Raw genomic sequence first — 16541 nt, forward strand, 5'->3', positions numbered from 1 at the left:
AAGGAAGATACATAGCTTGGTCATCAGGGCTGTTGGACAAGATGCTAAAGCAGCCACAGCCACCAAGCTAGTGGGTGCTGGTGTACTCTCTGTACTTTTTAAATGAGATGATTTTAAAATGCACCACAACATTGACCTTCTAAACAAAAGGCATTGCCCCTAACTTCGGTTTCTTTTTCCTGGCATCTTCTTATTTTTTACCCCAGAAATAACATAATCTTAACATACTTCTCCAATCTTCCCCCCAGTCCCCCTTACACTTGCCAAACAAATATCTTTGAACCAGAGTTCTTAACCATAGACTAAAAATTTAAGAATATACAAATTCAATGGGAGGCCAAGGCGGGCAGATCATGAGGTCAGGAGATCGAGACTATCCTGGCTAACACGGTGAAACCCCGCTTCTACTAAAAATACAAAAAATTAGCTGGGCGTGGTGGCAGGCACCTGTAGTCCCAGCTACTCAGGAGGCTGAGGCAGCAGAATGGCATGAACCTGGGAGACGGAGCTTGCAGTGAGCTGAGATCACGCCACTGCATTCCAGCCTGGGCGACCGAGTGAGACTCCATCTCAAAAAAAAAAAAAAAAAAAAAAAAAACACAAATTCAAAACGAACTACTTTAGGTGAATAAAGCACTGAGATATTAACAACTCATCCCATTATTTGTCTTCATTTATACTGAAAGCACAAAAACAGCCAGAATGTTTGTTTATTTATAAAGATGACAACCACCGGTTCCAGTGGGTCTCTGTAACAAATGTGTTGCTCAGCATTGAGTGTCAGACCTGAAGAATAAAGGCCTAAGTTCAAAGCATCATGGAGTTTGAAGAGACATTAAAGGTCATATCATCCAATCTCAACAGTTTACAGATAAAGAAGCCGAGATCCAGGGGAGGGAATGCCTTGCCTGTGGCCACACTGCTGGTTAATGGTCTCATCTTTCTGGTCCACCACTATGCATTACACCATGGTGAAGTTTCTCCTTGACCCACTAAAAGCAAGCCTTATTCCCAGATCCAGGACAATAACATCTTTGCTCCACCTATTGAAATCATTAGTATAAATTTTAAAATAGGTTATCTTATTCATCTATCCTTATATATAGGTCTTTGGAACACGCTGCCATCACAACTTCAAGGATTTGTGGATAGAAGATAGCACAAGGTCATGTGAAATTAAAATATATATATTTATTTTAATTATGAAAATTATTTGTAATTAATATTAGGCAAATAGCAAAATGCAGTAAAGTACCAAGGATTTGGAGAGGGGATCATTACTCCCCCACTGTTAAGTCACAGCATGGTAAATAGGCTATTCGGAAACGAAAATGCTCATAAATATATATATGCCATCCTGAGTACCCCTTCATTTCAATAACACTAATTGCCCTTTTTTTCCTTGCTGCTCCTAGCCATATTTCTTGGAAAACAACAGCTGTGTTTATTCAAATAGCAGCATACTGATGACTTGATGATAGGGTAATCTGCTGGAATTCCAAGTGTGACAGTCCCAGAGATAACTTCTCGGCACACCAGAAAAGTATCCTTTGCATAGTACAAAGCTTTGGAAAGGAATCCCCACTTTGTTAGCACATGGGATTGGATGTTCTTTATTTCAACTGGTTGCGACATTGAATTTCTTCCAACAAGTATCATATTTTCTGGTTCTTGCAGAATAATCTTCCCATATATCATTGTCACAAAGTAAATCCGCAACATGAACATTTTCACTCCAATGGCTTCTAAGCAAAGGGATTAAACAGTGCCTTGAATTACAATAAAAACAGCCACAAGATTCAGTTCAAAATCAGAGCAATAAATTCCACTTGTTGGTATTTTCTCTGAATCAGTGGACACTGGAGGGGATAATAACAGCTTAAGAAGCCATTTACTAGAAAAACAAAATAATACAAACAAGCAAATGAGACCCAAATATCCCTGGGAATGTAACTAATTAAAGAAGAAGTTTAATTTCCAAGGGTACCAAGGGTTAAATTTCTACAAGAAGTTGTCATCTTTCTTGATGATGACCACTCAAGACATATTCCTACTGAATATAAGATTGAAAGGAGTATTTAGACATAAAATAAGTTCAAAAAAGCTAAACAATATTTTAAAGTAATAAAGTAGTCTTTTAATAATAACCTTTATAACTTGTGAAGTTTTAAATTTTATTATTGAGTCTTGATGTTTATCAAGAACTTAATTCTTTTCTTCAGGAGGCATTGTCAAATCACCTTGAAAGGACAGACTTGTATTGCTGATTACCTTAAAAATAACAATAACAAGTACATATATAAAGCAATATGTTTCAGGTACTCTTTCATGTTCTTGAATAAGTTAGCTCTTAAATGAAGGGGTCCTTTTTTTCAGATGGAAAACCTGACGCACAGAAACCCTGTCACTTGTCCAAGCTCACCCAGCTAGTAAGCAGTGGTCAAGATCCCAGCCCGCGCTTCTAATTCTACAGTTCATGTTCTTCACATGGACACTATACTTCTTTCAAACTAAGTATAACATGCAAGAAAAAATCATGCACGACTTAAAAGCAACATTTTATAGATATTAATAATTCCTTCGTATAAAGGGCATGTATATGATATTTCACCAAAAAGGAGCCTATGGAAGGAGACTGGACTTAGAAGTCCTGCTAAGTCAGAAAAATTTTAATGCACATATACACCTGGTGTACGAGACTGAAAATCAATGGAGGAAGCTCATCTCCTCAATATATCAAGAAATTTGGACATTTTTCAAAAAGACTGTTCTCTCTGTTTCCCGGAGAGAGGAAAGGGAAATACGTTTCTAAAAAAGTCTGTTCAGGTTAGAAGAGATTTCTGTCTGCCAAAATGGGTTCCCAAAAAGGTTTATAAAAATTGTTCTTCTAGAAGTTATGTTTGTATTTTGTTTTGTCTGATGTTGGTTTTTAATACAGTAGAATGCTACAGAACTAGAATGGTTTGTGAATTCCTAAAAAGAGGCTAATTAATGGTCTCTATCATTTCATGAAGGCAATTCTGTCTTTGGAATAGGGTAAGAACTTAATGCAGCAGATAACAAAGTCACACTCTGTTTTTTTACTCACTCAGGATAGCTTTTGGAATATTCACAATGCCACTAAACAAATTCCAAACCTCTTTATGTACCATCTTCCCCTTTCCTGCATGGATTGTAACTTCACTGTAGATTTCAGGTGGAAGTTTCCAAAACGAGAATGGCAATTTCAGACTAAAATGGCTAACACACGTGACAGAACCTCTCCTAAATTTTCATGAAAATTGCTAAATGTCTATATGTGTGTTTCTATATCAGTATGTATATAAATGTATGTGCATGTCCATGAGTATCTGTGTGTTTGTCAGAGATTTTGTGTGTGTATATGTGTGTCAAATGAAAATGAAGGTAGGCATAGGGAAACAAAAGTAGAAATTTAGTTTCAAAATTTACAGAGGATCCCAAGGGGAAAAAACAGAATAAAAAGAATTGGAGCAATAAGTAAAGATATAACTAAAGAAAACATTCCAGGCTTTTAAAAATGTCCTAAATACATGCATATAAATAATTCAATATGTTCCAGAAAAAAAATAAGTAAAAAAAATCTATATCTAGAGGAATCCTTGGACAGTGTTTTTCAAGAATAAATAAATTTCTTATAAACATTTAGAAAAAATGTATTCTACACTTAAAGGAACAAAATTAAAGTTAGCCTCAGACTTCTACTTCGTAAATTAAATTGCAGAAGACAAGGAAGATGCATACAGAATTTTGAAAGTAAATTTAATATCTAGAGTAATCTATTTGAAATGCATAATCATATCTCCATATTAAAACTTCTCGAGGATTTTCATTGCCCTTATAACAATGTACCAAATTCCAACAGTGATTCACATGGCCATCCACCATCCACAATTGAGTTTTTACCCACTCTTTATAGGATTTATATGTCCCACTCCTCTTCACTTTCAGTGTTTTAAGTATACTGGTCCTCTTTCAGCCTCTCAAATTTGCCATCTGCTCCTACCTCAATGCGTCATTCATGGAGTTTCTGTTACTCAGAATATTCTTCCTCCTACTCTGCATTTCTGCTAAAATTTCAGGTCTCAGTCTAATGCAATTTTTTTAAAGTAAAAACGTTCTCTGATCCTCAAACTAGGTTGTTATGTTGTTCCTTCTGAATTACATACCCATATAATCACCCTTATCTCTCCTTTTTGTCTTCATATCCTTTATGTTTTAAGTATCTGCTACCTAGTAAGTTATAAGCTCCAAGAGGACATGGGCCATATCTGTCCTATTAATCTTTATAAGTCTAATATTTAACATTGTGCCAGGTACATAGAGGATGTTCAATAAATAATTGTTATAGGAATGAACGTATTAATGAATGAAACACACAAATATTCTTAAACATTCAAGAGCTTGGAAAATATATTACCCATATGCCATTCTTTAAGGGTATGTGTTTATACGGGTGCATATTTCAGCCATTCAAAATATCAATCAAATTAAGAGCTCAAAAATGAAAACAACGTGGTGTAAAATTACCAGTGGTGAGGACTGAGATCAGTGAAATATGCATTTGCCTACAAAAGTATTGAAAACATAACGTACTAAAGGCAAATAAATAAAATCCAATTTGAAGTTAGCTAAAAATTATCAGTAATATCTATTAGTTATGGCATTATGGCTGATTTTTATTTTTTCCCATGTTTTTTATATTTACCAGTCTATAAAAATATACAGTATTTTTATAATTGAAGAACTACATATTTTTCTGTAGAAGAATATACAGTGAAAATTGGGGACTAAGCACAGTAGCTCATACCTGTAATCCCAGCACTTTGGGAGGCTGAGATAAGAGGATTGCTTGAGCCCAGGAGTTACAGACCAGCCTAATCAACATAGTGAGACCCTTTCTCTATGCAATTTAAGTAAAATAAAATTTTTAAGTAAAAAGAAATTAGAAAAAAAGAAAACTTGGGGGAGAGGAAGACAGTTAATAAAATATTCAGTGCATTGTCTTTGTCAGTGATAGGTTTAAGGACATGGCCCTTTAACCCAATTTTGACCAATAGAATACAAAAAAAAAAAAATCTGCTGAGAGGGAGCGTTTCTGGAAAATATTTTCCTTCCTGATGAAAAAGAGGGGAAATGGAAAAAAATTATCTTTGCTTCTTTCTTTGTCAATTTTAGATATGGCTATGTAAAAAAATTATCCCACTACAAAACATCTGAAAATTGCTCATCTACTACACTGCCAGAAAAAAAAAACAACTCTATTCTTCTCTCATTATAAACATTTGTTTATTTTTATAACATTATTTGGGATTTTTAAAGATGATTTAAGCTTTTGTTTTAGATTGCAGATTTGTTATGTGGGTATATTCTATAACACTGAGGCTTGGAGTACGACTGATCCTGCCACCAAGTACTAAGCATAGTACCCACTAGGTAGTTTTTCAGCCCTTGTTCCTCTCCCTCCCTCTCCATTCTGGTAGTCCCCAGTATTTATTGTTCCTATCTTTATATCAGTGTGTACCCAGTGTTTGGCTCCTGCTTATAAGTGAGACTAGGCAGTATTTGGGTTTCTATTTCTGTGTGAGTTTGCTTAGGATAATGGCCTCCAGGTGCATCCATGTTACTGCAAAGGACATAATTTCATGTTTTATGGCTGCACAGTATTTCATGATATGTATGTACCACATTTTCTTTATCCAATCCTTCACTTATGGGCATCTAGATTGACTCCATATATTTGCTATTGTGAATAGTGCTGTGATGAAAATACAACTGCATGTGTCTTTTTGGTAGAACAATTTATTTTCCTTTGGGTATACACTAAGTAATGAGGTTGCTAGATTGAATGGTAGTTCTGTTTTAAGTTATTTGAGAAATCTCCAACTTGCTTTCCAGAGTGGCTGAACTAATGTCTATTCCCACCAATGGTGTATAAGCATTTAAGATTTGGGAATTTAAAATCTTATTTTCAATCTACTCTTGTCTTCCCTTAACTTTTATAAGATGCTCTTTAGTATGATGACTCCTACTGTTCTTTACACCTGAAAGGATTTAACCTGTTTTTATCCTGTGAATTTTAGTTTTTGAAGACCAATTCAGATATAATCTTCATTATAAATTATCTTTAACATTTTGAGAAATAAATTCTTTTGGATTTACTTTTTGTTAATCAGCCAACTAATTTCATTAGAAAACTCTTGCAAAGTATTAAGGAACAAGTAATCCTATGTGCAATAAATATTCAAGAGATACAACTAGAAAACATATATAGATTCTGAGAATATGGAGTAAAAATACATTTTCTTATTCCTCTCACTAAGTACAACTAAAAGTTCTGGACATTACGTGTAACACAAACATTAGTGAGCTAAAAAATGGAAAGAAAGAGCCACACTGAATAGGACCTTCAGGACTCATGAAACAACATGGCGATAAGTTCCCTGGGTTTTCTTTATGCCTCATATATTCCAGAGTTGGACCTAAGAAACTGACAACTTCAAAGAAATAATAGCTGAAAATTTCCCAAATTTTGCAAGAGACATAGCCTACAGATTTAAGAAGCTAAGCAAACCCAAAGCAGGAGAAATACTATGAAATCACACTACAAAACATCATAGTCAAATTTCTGTAAACAAAGACAGAGAAATCCTGAAAGTAATGAGATACAGACAAAAGCTTACCTATATTAAAAAATAATAAATCAGAGACAGTGATTTCTCTGATAAGTTCCCTGGGTTTTCTTTATGCCTCATATATTCCAGAGTTGGACCTAAGAAACTGACAACCTCAAAGAAATAATAGCTGAAAATTTCCCAAATTTTGCAAGAGACATAGTCTACAGATTTAAGAAGCTAAGCAAACCCAAAGCAGGAGAAATACTATGAAATCACACTATAAAACATCATAGTCAAAATTCTATAAACAAAGACAAAGAAATCCTGAAAGTAATGAGATAGAGACAAAAGCTTACCTATATTAAAAAATAATAAATCAGAGACAGTGATTTCTTATAAAAAACTATGAAGGCCAGAAGGAAGTGGCACAGTTTTTCGAATACTGAAAGATATGCAGAGAAAGTATCCTTCAGCAATAAAGGGGAACTCAAGACATTCTCAGATGAAGTAAAACTAAGAGAATTTGTCTTCAGCAAACCTCCCCTAAAAGAATAGCTAAAGAAAATTCTCTTATCAGAAAATAAATGATAAAAGCAGGATCCTTGAAACAAGAAGGAAGAACTTTGTAAATAAAAATATGGATAAATGCAATATACTTTCCTTTTTAAAATTTTCCCAAATCATGTTGACAATTGAACCAAAATTATAACACTGTCTGATATGGTCCTAAATGTATGTTAATGAAATATTTAAAACAATGCTGGTGGAAGAAATCAATGATCTAAAGAACAGGGGAGATATACTGTGTTTAAGGATAAAAAGACTTTACATAGTAAAAATATTCGTTTTCCACAAATTTATATGCAAGTGTAATGCAATTCCTATTAAAATCCTTGCTACTCATTTTTCATAGATATAGACAAGATTATTCAAAAAATAATATGAAAAGGCAAAAGAAGTGGAATAGTTAAAAACAAATTGCAAAAGAAAAATAATAGAAGAGTAATGAGTCTACCTGATTTTAAGACTTTTTGTCTGGCTGCAGTAGGCAAGACTGTGTGATACTAATGGAGCAATCCACACATAGATCAATAGAACAGAAGAGAGAAACCATAAAGAGATCAACACAAATATGTCCAACTGAATTTTGACAAAGAAGCAACAACCAACGGAGTCTTTTCAACAAAAGTTGCCAGAACGACTGGACATTCATAGGCAAAAATAATAGTAATCTTGTCATAAACCTTATACCTTACACTTACACAAATTTGTGTAACCTTACACCTTACACAGATTAACTCAAAAATGCATCATAGACTTAAAGGTAAATTGTACAAGTATAAAATTTGGGGGAAAAAATTACAGGAGAAAATGTTTGGGCTCCAGGTCTCAGCAAAGTGTTTTTAGACTTGACAACAAAGCATATATATAAAGGGAAATATTAATAAATTAGACCATCAAAGTTAAAAACTTTTGCTCTGAGAAAACATTGTATTAAGAGAGTGAAAAGACAAGCTACATACTGGAAGAAGGTATTTGTAAACCACATATCTGACAAAGAACTAGTATCTATAATATATAAAGAACTATCAAAACTCAATAGTAAAAAAAGCTAAATCAAGCAATACAACTATTGTTGTATTGGCACAAATTAGTGAACAAATAGTTCATCAAAGAAAGTAAATAGATAGCAAATAAGCATACGAAATTATGCCCAATATAATTAGCCATAGGGGACATGCAAATTAAAACAACAAGACATTATTACATGCCTATCAGAGTGGCTGACATTGAAACAAAGTGATAGCAGTAAATACTGGCAAGGATAACGAGATACTTGATCACTCATATGCTGCTGGTGGAGTTATGATATGGTGTAGTCACTCTACAAAACAATTTGGCAGTTTCTTTAAAAAACTAAACATGCAACTGTTATACAACCCAGCAATTTCAGCCACGTGCATTTATAATAGAGAAATGAAAACTTATGTTCATCCAAAACCTTTATACAACTGTTCATAGTAGCTTGTTTGTAATAGCCAAAACTTGGAAACAACTCAGATGTCCTTTCACTGGGTGCATAATAATTAAACGAACTGATGCACACCTATCATACACTGCTATTAAGCAATAAAAAGGAACAAATTACTGATAAACACAATAACCTGTAGGAATCTCCAGAGAATTATCCTGAGTAAAAAAGCCAATCCTGGACATAGACAACGTGGTACATTTACACCATGGAATACTATGCAGACATTAAAAAGAATGAAACCATGTCCTTTGCAGCAACGCAGATGGAGCTGGAGACCATAATCCTAAGTGAACTAATTCAGAAACATAAAATCAAATATCACATGTTCTCACTTATAAGTAGGAGCTAAACAATGGGTATGCATGAACATAGAGATAAAAATAATAGACACTGGGGCTTCCAAAATGGGAGATGGTGGAAAGGGGATAAAGGTTGAAAAATTATCTTTTGGGTACAATGTTCGGTATTGGGGTGATGGGTATACTAGAAGCCTAATCTCCACCAGTATGCAATATACCCATTGATATGATTTGGCTGTGTCCCTACCAAATCTCATCTTCAATTGTGATCCCCATAATCCCCACGTGCCTAGGGAGAGACGTGGTGGGAGGTGATTGGATCATGAGGGTGGTTTTCCCCCTTGCTGTTCTCATGATAGTGAGTTCTTATGAGATCTAGGGCTCTTCCCCCTTCACTTCTCACTCTTCTCTCTCCTGCAGGCATGTGAAGAAGATCCTTACTCTCCTTTTGCCTTCCACCATGATTGTAAGTTTCCTGAGGCCTCCCCAGCCATGTGGAACTGTGAGACAAACATCTTTCCTTTATAAATTACCCAGTCTTGGGCAGTTCTTCATAGCAGTGTGCAAACAAATTAATACACCCATGTAACAACACACACAAAAAAAGAAATAAAATGGGTATTTTTAAATAATTTTAAAAAGAAAAAGTCAATATCAAAAGTTTATATACTCTATGATGCCAGTTATAAAACATTCTTAAAATGACAAAGTTATAGAAATGGAGAATGGATTAGTTGTTATTAGGGATTAAGAAGGAAGTGGGGGCAAGAGGGAAGTGGGGACAGGTGGGAAGTGGGTATGGCCATAAAAGTGCAACAGAAGGGATCTTTGTGGTACTGGAGATGTTCTTTATCTTGGCTGTAACAGTGCCAGTATACTGGCTTTTATATTGCAGTATAGTTTTGCAAAATGTTAACATTAGAGAAACTGAAAAATGAGTGCATGGATTCATTGTATGTAAATGTACAAGTATTTCAAAATAAAAAGTTTACTTAAAAAGTACATATATGTAAAACTTTCCATAATAAACCCTGATAACAATCTCTAACAAAAAGCAATGAATAAGAAAATTGTAAACCCATCTCATTCATGAATATAAATACAAAATCCTAGGTTAAAATACCATCAAATCTAATTCAAAAGAACATTAAGGTAATTCTTTCTCATCTTAGCAAAGGATTTATTTTATGACTATGAAGAGTTTGATATTAGGATATGCAGTAAGCAGGATCATAATATTAATAACCTTTAAATGTTATTATCCCAGCAGTTTCCAAATAGGCATTCAACAAAATCCAACATCTATTACTTATTTTTTTTTAAAAAGGTATGGCAGAGACTGTTACTATTCATCAAACATTTATGTGCTCCATAATCTTTCTCAGTCCCTTGAATCTAAGTGGTCTAGGCATATGACTAATTTTTACCAATTAAACACTGGAAGAAAGAAGAACATGTGTGCTCTCTCCACGTGCAATCTCATGCAGGTGGTTGAAAGAGAAAAACAGCTGGTGGAGTTAGAATTTGGAAGCAGGCTGGGCCCCTGGGACACTATTTAGGAAGAAACTATTACATACTATGACATGAGCAAGGGATAAACCTTTGTTGTATCAAACCATAGAGATTTCACCGTGCTTTTGTTATTGCAGCATAGCCTTGTGTTATGCCCAACTAATATAACTGATACAACTCTTCTGAATCAAAAGACAGAATCACATTTAATATTTTCCAAACCAAAATTCCATAGAACAATCGCTCTGTGATCTTTGGAAAAATAGTGCCCTGCATACCTGATCTTTTAATAATTTTCAGCACGCATTTGCATATTAAAGGCTCCGAGAAGTCCTATAGAAAAATTTGTATCTTTGTTGAATTCAACATTTCACAAACTTATTTCACAACTTAATCTTTTAAATAGTGAAACATCTATTGACCAATGAATTTGTATTCTATAGAGCAAATTGAAGAAAATAAGGCACTTGTGCTCGTTTTGACAACATATATACTAAAATTGGAATGATACAAAGACTCGCATGTCCCCTATGCAAGGTTGATATACAAATTTGTGAAAAGTTCCATATATTTTTTAATGAAAAAAAGAAAGAGTATTTTTTTAAAAAAGAGAAAATACAGCACAGGAAGCATTTTTATGAGATTCAAAAACAGACCAAAATAGCCACAGTTTTTGCTGACTAAAGTTTATATTCAAAGACTTTTTATCATAGCTTTATTTATGATATAAAACAAACAATAGATAAATGCATATCTCTAGGCAGAGATATATTTAAGCAATAAATATAAAATGATTAATAGTGTTTTAAAATAGCATTGAATTCCTGAAAAATTCATATATTGCTGGATTAAGAAAGTGGGATATAAAATTATATGTATAGTATAGGGCAGGTCAATATACACATATACTCACACCTAGACAAAGAAATACACCAAAATATTAATAGTAGTTATCTCTGGAGGCTGGAATCAGAGGTAATATTTCATTTTATTCTTCATACTTTTTAATATTTTAATCATAAATATTAAACATTATTTTTAAAAGAAATATAGAAAAAGAACAGTTTCTTACAAAATGTCTGCTTTGTCTTTCAGCTAGCACCTTATTATTAAAATGCTGATTGAGGAGTAATAATCTCTTTCAGCAAGTAACATCTCATATTCATACAAAAGTAATCTTAATACTATTTTTAATAAGAAAAATGTGTTCAAGTTGAACAGTTTTTATCAAATACTTGATGTGAGTATGTAAAGGAGAACTTGACTTCGTAAAAACTGTACTATAAAACAAAACGTTACAATCGCTGATAAGATTTGGAGAGGAAAAGAGAGTCTGGGGGCTGGCAGCCAGAAGAGTGACCTGAAGCTCCAAGGAATTCATCCCTGGAGTGTGGCCTAGAGGCAGGTAGCAGTGTGGTCCAATAGAGTCCCACCATCACCACCACCATCACCACCACCATCAATAACATACACACAGACGCATGCACACACACCTTCACACTTCACAATGCAAGTTTCTTGAAAGTCCCTTTTCTTTTTTTATTCTATGCCTTCCTTAAAGTTTGCAGCTGCCCATTTCCTCCTTCCAGGATTTTCTCTATCTAAAATTCCTCTGTTAAAATAAACATCTGAGAGAGCTTTCACTGCATCATTTCCAAGACAAATGTATGGCCAGTAGTAGAATCACTAGGAGTTAACTCACTACTTCATCATCTTCATTGTATAAAAGTGGTTGCCTCATGGGTTACAATGATGAATAAATGGCATTAATTAAATGTGCTATGTAATTGTTCATCACTGCTAATTAAAGTTTTTCCCAACTATTTTGATTCTATGTGATCTATTATCACTAAAAAATACTATTCTGTTGTGTCTAAAAGAGTTCAATGGAAGCTTACATAGCAGAGTAAAAAAAGTTTGTCTCCATGGACAAGTTTTAAAAATATACTAGTCTTTTTTATTTTAATTTGCCCATTGACCTTTCTAAATCCTAGCCTGGAGGCGACCATTTCCATTTTTTAAAGGTCACTTATGACATTGCCAGTATGTGGTTGGTAAAGCATTTTTTTTTAACTATAAGTTTTGGGATACAAGTGCAGAATGTGTATGTTTGTTACATAGGTATACACGTGCCATGGTGGTGTGCTGCACCTATCAACCCATCATCTAGATTTTAAGCCCTGCATGCATTAGCTATTTCTCCTAATACTCTCACTTCCTTCTTCCCTCAACCCCTGACTGGCCCCAGTGTGTGTTGTTTCCCTCCCTGTGTCTATGTGTTCTCGTCATTCAAGCCGCATTTATAAGTGAGAACATGCGGTGTTTAGTTTTCCGTTCCTGTATTAGTTTGTTGAGAATGATGGCTTCCAGCTTCAATCATGTCCCTGCAAAGGACATAATCTCATTCCTTTTTATGGCTGCATAGTATTCCATGGTGTACATGTATCACATTTTCTTTATCCAGTCTATCATTGATGGGCATTTGGGATGGTTCCATGTCTTTGATATTGTAAATAGTGCTGCAATGAACATACCTGTGCATGTGTCTTTATAGTAGAATGATTTGTATTCCTTTGGGTATATACCCAGCAATGGGATTGCTGGGTGAAATGGTGTTTCTGGTTCTAGATCCCTGAGGAATCACCACACTGTCTTCCACAATGGTTGAACTAATTTACATTCCCACCAACAGAGTAAAACCATTCCTATTTCTGTGCAGCCTTGCCAGCATCTATTGTTTCCTGACCTTGTAATAATCGCCATTCTGACTGGTGTGAGATCATATCTCAATGTGGTTTTGATTTGCATTTCTCTAATGATCAGTGATGTTGAGCTTTTCTTCATATGTTTGTTGGCTACATAAATGTCTTCTTTTGAGAAGTGTCTGTTCATATCCCTTGCCTACTTTTTGATGGGATTGTTTGTTTCTTTCTTATAAATTTGTTTAAGTTTCTTGTGGATCTGGATATTAGATCTTTGTCAGATCGGTAGATTGCAAAAATTTTCTCCCATTCCATAGGATCCCTGTTCACTCTGATGATACCTTCTTTTGCTGTGTAAAAGTTCTTTAGTTTAATTAGATTCTATTTGTTAATTTTGGCTTTTGTTGCCATTGCTTTTGGCGTTTTTGTCATGAAGTTTTTGCCCATGCCTATGTCCTGAATGGTATTGTCTAGGTTTTCTTCTAGGGTTTTTATGCTTTTTGGTTTTACATTTAAGTCTTTAATCCATCTTGAGTTAATTTTTGTATAAGGTGTAAGAAAGAGGTCCAGTTTCAGTTTTCTGCATATGTCTAGCCAGTTTTCCCAGCACCATTTATTAAATAGGAAATCCTTTCTTCATTGCTTATTTTTGTGAGGTTTGTCTAAGACTAGATGGCAGTAGATGTGTGGTGTTATTTCTGTTCTGTTTCATTGGTCTATATGTCTGTTTTGGTACCAGTACCATGCTGTTTTGGTTACTGTAGCCTTGTAATACAGTTTGAAGTCAGGTAATGTGATGACTCCAGCTTTGTTCTTTTTGCTTACGCTTGTCTTGGCTATACAGGCTCTTTTTGGTTCCATGTGAAATTTAAAGTAATTTTTTCTAATTCTGTGAAGAATGTCAATGGTAGTTTGATGAGAATAGCATTAAATCTATCAATTATTTTAGGAAGTATGGCCATTTTCACAATATTGATTCTTTCTATCCATGAAGATGGAATGTTTTTCCATTTGTTTCCTCTCTTATTTCCTTGAGCAGTGGTTTGCAGTTTTCCTTGAAGAGGTCCTTCACTTCCTTTGTTAGCTGTTGCTATTGCTATTCTCTTTGTAGCAATTTTGAATGAGAGTTCATTCATGATTTGGCTCCCTGCTTGTCTATTTTTGGTGTATAGGAATGCCTGTGATTTTTGCACATTGATTTTGTATCCTGAGACTTTGCTGAAGTTGCTTATCAGCTTAAGGAGTTTTGGGAGCTGAGATGATGGGGTTTTAGAATCATGTCATCTGCAAACAGAGACAATTTGACTTCTTCTCTTCCTACTTGAATAACCTTTATTTCTTTCTCTTGGCTGATTGCCTTGGCCAGAATTCCCAATACTATGTTGAATAGGAGTAATGAAAGAAGGCTTCCTTGTCTTGTGCCAGTTTTCAAGAAGAATGCTTCCAGCTTTTGCCCATTCAGTATGATATTGGCTGTGGGTTTGTCATAAACAGCTCTTATTATTTTGAGATATGTTTCATCGATACCTAGTTTATTGAGAGTTTTTAACATGAAGGGATGTTGAATTTTATCAAAGTTCTTTTCTCCATCTATTGAGATAATCCTGTGTTTTTGTCACTGGTTCTGTTTATGTGATGGATTACATTTATTGATGTGCATATGTTGAATCAGCCTTGCATCCCAGAGATGAAGCCGACTTGATCATGGTGGATAAGGTTTTTGATGTGCCACTAGATTCAGTTTGCCAGTATTTTATTGAGGATTTCTGCATTGATGTTCATCAGGGATATTGGCCTAAAGTTTTCTTTTTTTTGTTGTGTCTCTGCCAGGTTTTGGTATCAGGATGGTGCTGGTCTCATAAAATAAGTTAAGGAGGAGTCCCTTCTTTTCAACTGTTTGAATAGTTTCAGAAGGAATGGTACCTGCTCCTCTTTGTACCTCTAATAGAATTTGGCTGTGAATCCATCTGGTCCTGGGCTTTCTTTGGTTAGTAGTCTATTACCGCCTAAATTTTAGAACTTGTTGTTGGTCTATTTAGAGATGTAAATTCTTCTGGTTTAATCATGAGAAGGCGTATGTGTCCAGATATTTGTCCATTTCTTCTAAATTTTCTAGTTTATTTGCATAGAGGTGTTTATAGTATTCTCTGATGGTAGCCTGTATTTCTGTGAGATTGGTGGTGACATCCTTTTATCATTTTTTATTGTGTCTATTTGATTCTTCTCACTTTTCTTCTTTACTTGTCTAGCTAGCAGTCTATCTATGTTGTTACTTTTTTCAAAAACCCAGCTGCTAGATTCATTGATTTTTTGAAGGGTTTTCGTGTCTCTCTGTCCCTCATCTCTGCTCTGATCTTAGTTATTTCTTGTCTTCTGCTAGCTTTTGGATTTGTTTGCTCTTGCTTCTCTAGCTCTTTTAATTGCAATGTTAGGGTGTCAATTTGAGATCTTTCTACCTTTCTGATGTGGGCATTTACTGCTATAAATTTCCCTCTTACCACTGCTTTAGCTGTGTCCCAGAGATTCTAGTATGCTGTCTCTTTGTTCTCATTGGGTTCAAAGAACTTCTTGATTTCTGCATTAATCTCATTATTTACTCATGAGTCACTCAGCAGAAGGTTGTTCAATTTCCATGTAGTTGTGTGGTTTTGTGTGAGTTTCTTAATCCTGGGTTCTAATTCGATTGCACCGTGGTCTGAGAAATTGCTGGTTATTATTTCAGTTCTTTTGCATTTGCTGACGAGTGTTTTACTTCCAATTATGTGTCAATTTTAGAATAAGTGCCATGTGGCACTGAGAAGAATGTATATTCTGTTGATTTGGGATGGAGAGTTCTATAGATGTCTATTTGGTCCACTTGATTCAGAGCTGAGTTCAAGTCCTGAATATCCTTGTTACTTTTCTGTCTCGTTGATCTGTCTAATATTGACAGTGGGGTGTTAAAGTCTCCCACTATTATTGTGTGGTAGTCTAAGTCTCTTTGTGTGTCTCTAAGAACTTGTTTTATGAATTTTGGTGCTTCTGTATTTGGTACATATATTATTTAGGATAGTTAGCTCTTCTTGTTGAATTGGTCCCTTTACCATTATGTAATGCCCGTCTTTGTTTTTAATCTTTGTTAGTTTATTGCTTGGTAAATTTTCCTCCATCCCTTTATTTTGAGCCTATGTGTGTCTTTGCACCTGAGATGAGTCTCCTGAATACAGCACACAGATAGGTCTTGGCTCTTTATCCAATTTGCCAGTCTGTGTCTCTTCATTGGGGCGTTTAGCCCATTTACATTTAAGGTTAATATTGTTATGTGTGAATTTGATCCTGTCATAATGATGCTAGCTGGTTATTTTTGCATACTAGTTGA

The 16541-nt window shown here is 34.7% G+C and overlaps 1 non-coding gene across 1 annotated transcript; it reads left to right on the forward strand.

The window, feature by feature from the left end:
• Nucleotides 1-10950: 10950 nt before the first annotated feature.
• Nucleotides 10951-11054, forward strand: LOC129472834 (U6 spliceosomal RNA). The gene has a single exon (XR_008654103.1). It is a non-coding gene; the product is annotated as a U6 spliceosomal RNA (small nuclear RNA).
• Nucleotides 11055-16541: the final 5487 nt, after the last annotated feature.

The sequence above is a fragment of the Symphalangus syndactylus genome, chromosome 22, assembly GCF_028878055.3.
Source record: "Symphalangus syndactylus isolate Jambi chromosome 22, NHGRI_mSymSyn1-v2.1_pri, whole genome shotgun sequence".
NCBI lineage: Eukaryota > Metazoa > Chordata > Mammalia > Primates > Hylobatidae > Symphalangus > Symphalangus syndactylus.